This window comes from Chenopodium album, chromosome 19 (genome assembly GCF_948465745.1).
Source record: "Chenopodium album chromosome 19, dcCheAlbu1.1, whole genome shotgun sequence".
Taxonomy (NCBI): domain Eukaryota; kingdom Viridiplantae; phylum Streptophyta; class Magnoliopsida; order Caryophyllales; family Amaranthaceae; genus Chenopodium; species Chenopodium album.
The window spans coordinates 26092989-26098988 of record NC_137852.1 but is presented as its reverse complement, the minus strand read 5'-3'; positions in this window follow the sequence as shown (position 1 = coordinate 26098988).

Sequence of the window (6000 nt, the reverse complement as noted above, 5' to 3'; positions counted from 1 at the left end):
CCATAGCAGGCGGATTTTCGTGTGGTGGCCCTACCATCCGGGGCACCAGAAGCCATCTTAGAAAGATGGATAAAGATGATGAGGGGCAGGCGTCTGCCGGCTCCACTTTTCCGGATGTCCTTATTACTGAAAAGGACTGGGGCAGCGTCCGCCGCCCGCATGACGATCCGGTTGTCATTGAATGCAAGGTCGCCAACCAGTTAGTTGGGCGCATCCTTATAGACACCGGCAGCTCGTCGGACATCATCAGTCTCCGGTGCTTGCAGAAGCTGAAATACAACTCTAGCAGCATGCATCCGGTTACCCACCCCTTGGTTGGTTTTGGGGGTGGGATGGTCTATCCAGCCGGTAGAATTGACTTACCAATCCGGGTGGGTGAGAAGGGCAAAGGACGACACATGGTGGTTAGGTTCTTGGTCGTTGAGGAACTGACCGCCTACAACATCATTTTAGGCCGGCCAACCCTCAACGAAGCCAAGGCTGTAATCATCCCTTCTCTCATGCTCATCAAGTATGAGAGGGATGATGGTTCTGTTGGTTCCCTGAACGGGGATTAGAAGACGGCGAGGGAATGTTACCTCTCAGCCGTCAAAGACACTATGGCCGCAGACGGCCAAGGGAAGGAACCAATAGACCTTGACAATGTCAAAGATGCTCCCTCACCCCCACCAGCAGCCGGAAAAAAGAGAAAAGCTGCAGAGCTGGTGGTGGTGAAGAAAGAAAAGAAATAGCAACCTCTGACCGGTGAACGGTCAGAGGAGCTCCGTCCCCAACCGGCTGGTGAAACAATTGACCTTGCTCTGGATGACAGTCGTCCGGAGCGAACTGTTAAGGTTGGGACGGTTGCTAATGCTGTTTTAGGTGCAGACTTGCACCTCCTGCTGAAAGAATTCAAAGACGTGTTTGCCTTTGAAGTGGAAGAGATGCCGGGCATCAGTCCGGATCTTGCTGTTCACAAACTCGCCGTGGATCCAAAGATGAAGCCCATCCGGCAAAAGAAGAGAAACCACGGTGAGGAAAGAAGTCAGGTGGCAGCTGCCGAAGTAAAAAAGCTGTTGGATGCCAGGTTCATTCGGCCTTGTAATTTCCCCGACTGGGTGGCAAACATTGTGCTTGTAAAGAAGCCGAATGGTACCTGGCGGATGTGTGTAGATTATACAGATCTCAACAAGGCATGCCCAAAGGATAGTTATATGGATTCAACAGCCGGACATGCCTTGATGAGTTTTATGGATGCCTATTCCGGCTTCCATCAGATACCCCTGTGGAAAAAAGATCAAGAAAAGACTGCCTTTGTCACTGATCAGGGGTTATTCTGCTATACTGTGATGCCGTTTGGCTTGAAGAATGCGCCGGCTACGTTCCAACGGATGATTAACACAGTCTTCATTAATCAAATTGGGAGGAATGTAGAGGCGTATATTGATGACATGATAGTCAAATCCAAGCAGCAGGCGGATCACCTTGCTGATCTCCGAGAAACCTTCACCACCCTCAGGCGGCATAAGGTCATGTTAAATCCCAAGAAGTGTGTCTTTGGTGTTGAGTCTGGGAAGTTTCTCGGATTCCTGATTGATCAAAGGGGGATAGAGGCTAACCCTGAGAAGATACAGGCGGTAATTGACATGAAGTCACCCCGCACTGTCAAGGAAGTTCAGAGACTCAACGGTTGCTTGGCCGCCTTGGGGAGGTTCCTCAGCCGGTCAGGTGACAAATGCCTTTACTTCTTCCAAGCAATCAGGAAGAAGACTAGATTTGAATGGGGGGATGATGCTGAGGCGGCATTTCAAAAGCTGAAAGAACACTTGCACTCTTTGCCAAGGCTTGTTAGTCCTTTGCCAAGAGAAAAGTTGTACGTGTACCTAGCCGTCTCAGACCATGCCCTCAGTGCCGTTCTCCTTGCTGAACGAGACGGTACGCAGCTCCCGGTCTATTTCATTAGCCATGTGTTAAAAAATGCTGAGCTCCGGTACCCCATGGTGGAAAAATTTGGCCTTGCTCTATATATGGCCTTCAAAAAGTTGAAGCCATACTTTCTGGCACATCCGGTGGTAATCTACACCGACCAGCCCCTCAAGCGGCCAATGTCCACTCTGGAGTCATCCGGTAGAATGCTGAAATGGGCTATTGAAATACAAAGCCTTGAGATCTCCTACGAACCAAGAAAAGCGGTGAAAGGTCAGGCGTTTGCCGACTTCATTGTTGAAATGACTCGTCCGGCTCTCCCGGATAATGTTGATCAGGTTTGGAAGGTGTATGTAGACGGAAGCTCTACTAGAAACGGCTGTGGTGCAGGCATTGTTTGTGAATCTCCAGAAGGAGATAGATATGAGTATGCACTACGGTTTAAGTTTCAAGCCTCAAATAATGAGGCGGAGTATGAAGCCTTGCTAGCCGGAATCCGCATGTGTAAGGCAGCAGGGGCAACAAAGATTGACGCCTACTCTGATTCTCAGTTGGTTGTTAGCCAGTATGAGGGCACTTATGAAGCGACCCATCCGGCAATGATCAAATATCTTCAGGTCGTCAAAAATGAGGCTGGGACACTTGAGGAATTCAGATTAAGTCAAGTGCCCCGGTCAGAAAACCATTCGGCGGATGCACTGTCAAAATTGGCATCGTCCGCCTGCCATGATACGCCCCGGTCAGTCTTTTGGGAAGTTCTTGAAAAACGAAGCATCTATGAAGAGCCCATTGGAATTCTGGATCGAAGTTCTACTTGGATGGATGGCATCCGGACGTATCTGGCAGACGGCACGCTCCCTGATTCACCTCAGGAAGCAGCCGTCATAAAAAAGAGAGCAGCAAACTTCGAGTTGAGAAACGGAGAGCTCTTCAAGGCTGGTTTTCTCAAGCCCTTGTTGAAATGTGTCACCCCAGAAAAGGGGAAGGAGGTACTTGAAGAGTTGCATGCGGGATTTTGCGCCTCCCATATAGGCGGCAAGTCCCTAGCCGTCAGAGCCAGGCGGCATTATTTTTGGCCTACCCTCGAGGCCAACGGCCAGATAAAAACTAAGTTTGAAGCTTAGTATATGGAAATAAAAATCCATATTGACAAGAGGCTAATAGCCGGATCCTAAAGCTAAGCACAAAACCGTTTAGCAGCTAGCAGCCGGTCTAACAGTTGGACCTGAGGTCAAAAGCCGGATGGCTGTCCATTTTCTCAGAATTCGTCTATGCCAATATGGCTATAGACGTCCGGCGACACCCCTCCGGGTGCAATCGTCGCAGAGAACAGCCACCTTGCTTGTTCTACGTACAATGCAGGCGGCAAAGATTGAGTGGCTAAAATAGCCACCTCATAGCCGTCTGACCGTGTTATTTTTGCTAAGTAATATTTGGTTGTAATTGCTCCGGCTGATTATCACCATCAGCCGGAGAACCATCATAAGTTTTTACTTAGTTAAATTTTCTTCAAATTGCGCACTCTTAGGGCAAACCCCTTATTTTTTGCGTAATGGCTATAAAGAAAACCCAGGCGGTTTGATACCGACTGGGGTAGAGGTTGTATGTCTGTCATTTGTCCGGCTATGTACTTGGTTTGGGGCAATCACTGTTGTGATTGATTGCCTTACAAACATCTCATACTCATTAAAGTATGAGAAGTTTCCAAGGCAACCAATCCTTTTTTGGATTAAACCAACCACACAGCCGTCCAGGGGCAAAGACAGGCAGCCGAAATTGAACTTGCCGCATGCTTTTCATAAGATAGGCAAACTCACAAGAAATATATCGAGTATATATGCAAGTAAAAAATTGAGTATATACGCAAATATAAGAAAACCGACTGGGTCGGTGTAATTCATAAAATAAACTGGCTCAAGGCCAGGAGTAAATGTTAGCCGGAATTACATCCGGAAAAGTTACATGAATACTCGGCGCACAGGCCGGAAAAGCAAGATAGGCATACTGCCGCAGAAGAAGAAGCCGGTCAAGGAACTACGCCGCTGGCTGTTCCGGCTGGGCTAGAGTTGTGGAAGGAACATCATCTGAAATCTCAACCTCTTCAGGCTGGTTTTCCTTGTTCACTTTCTCAATAATCTCATCAAGGTCCGGCTCCTCAGTGTCCGAAACCTCAGCGCCATTCTCCAAAGCCCATTCCTTGAAGGGAGCCGGAGCTTGATCCTGAAGCATCTTGGCATCATACGCCTCAGTGGCGTAGTTATACCTCAGCTTGTAGACCTCAAAGTCTACCTCCGGATAGAGAAGCCCCCAGGCATAACGGAGGCGGATCTCATTGTCCCGCTCATTCTCCTTGATGAGCCGGTTCTGCTCAGCCTGGAGCTCCTCAGCATGTTTTCCCTTCAAAGCGGCAAGATCCGCAATCAGCCGGGACTTGTCTGCTCTGAGGGCAGCATTCTCTTCATCGGCTCCCTCTAATGCCTTAAGGTTGGAGCCGGCTGTTTTCAGTTGTTGCTCCAGTTCTTGAATTTTGTTGTTGGCCTCATCATTTGCAGCCGTCAACGTCCTTACCAGCTCCTCCTGTTTCAACTCGAGGGCTTTAATCTCAACATCAAAATTTATATATGCATATTCAGCAGAGTTGAGATTAGCTTGAGCCCTTCTTTTGGCATCAGTTACCTCTTCCTGCTTCTTCCGGAAAGGTTGCCGGAGCCCGTCCACCCGGATCATAACCTGAGCAGGGTCATCCGGGAAATTATACACTAGGCAAAACTGAAAGATAGAAAGCAGTGAAAAGAAATGAAAAAAGACCAGGCGCAAGTTTCACTTACCTCCGCCAGCTGCCCCAGAATCTGGTCGAAATCCACTTCGTGGCGGTTGGGTATGGAGTTCTTCTCCGTCTGGGTGAGAGCCCTCACCATCCGTTTCCCAAACCCGGCCAGGTCCGGGGCAGAAGTAGCATCTGCAGCATAAGAAGGACTTGGTGAGAGACTAGCAGCATATTTGGCACTCATCCTCTGCCGGCTACTCACAGAGCCCCCGGAAGGGTCAGTCATAGTCTTGACGCGCATAAAATCAAGCGGCCAAGGGATTTCAATCTTACCTCTTGAAGAAGCCCTAGCCGGCTCTTCACCTGCGGCTGCAGCACCACCTGCAGCCTTGGATGGCTCGCCATCCTTCGATGCTCCCGGAGCATCCGGCTTTTTCCTTGACCGCTCTGAGTTTTCACTCAGAGTAGCCATGGCCTCGGGGCCCTTTCCCCCGGTTGTTGGAAAGCCTTTGGCATTAACGCCAGAAGTTGTTGAGGTGGCCTTCTTCCCGGACTTAGCAGCCGGTTTCTGAAGGTTATCATCCCTAGGTCTTTTCAAGACCTTCGTCATGGAACGGGGAAGAACGCCGGATGAGGCCTGCAAAATGCACTGAAAATGTCACTCATCCGGAAACGAAAGAACTTGGAAAATTGCAAGTAAAGATAAATTTTCTTACCCCTCCTTTCTTGGCCTCCTTGGCCTCTAGGCTGGCCTTCTTGGCCAGAATGTTCTCTTTGCGGAGCTGAGCCGCAGATTTCTGAGGGGTCTTAGCCGGATCGACCATCCTCCTTGCTTCCTCTGCAAAAGAACAGAAAAATGTTAGAACAAGATCAAAGTCAAAGCAACAAGTTTAAAAAGCAGACGGAAGACCGCCGGGTGGGTGAGTGAATCTACCCTTTGAGAACATGGGGCTCAACCCACAGGCGGACAAGAATCTCTCATCCGCAAAGAAATCCGGGTGGGGGATCCAGTTCTTTGGAACAACTATATGAGACCCATCCTCCAGGGACTCAGTTGTCTCTTGAAGAACCCCGGCTCTATTATTTGCTCCCGGGCTTTGGTGGTGAGAGCTGGGCGTACGCACTTCTGGCCCACCAAAGCCGGCTCTTTGTTGTAGCGCCGGAGAATCTTATTCATTCTCAGATTTGGGGAGGAGATCAGGTACCACTTGTCTTTCCATCCTCCCCACTTGGACACTTTGTCCAAGGTCATCAAGAACTCCGGGAGCGTGGAGATAGTGTACCACGCTCCATATCCGCCTGGGGCACTTTTGAGATAGTGCATATGG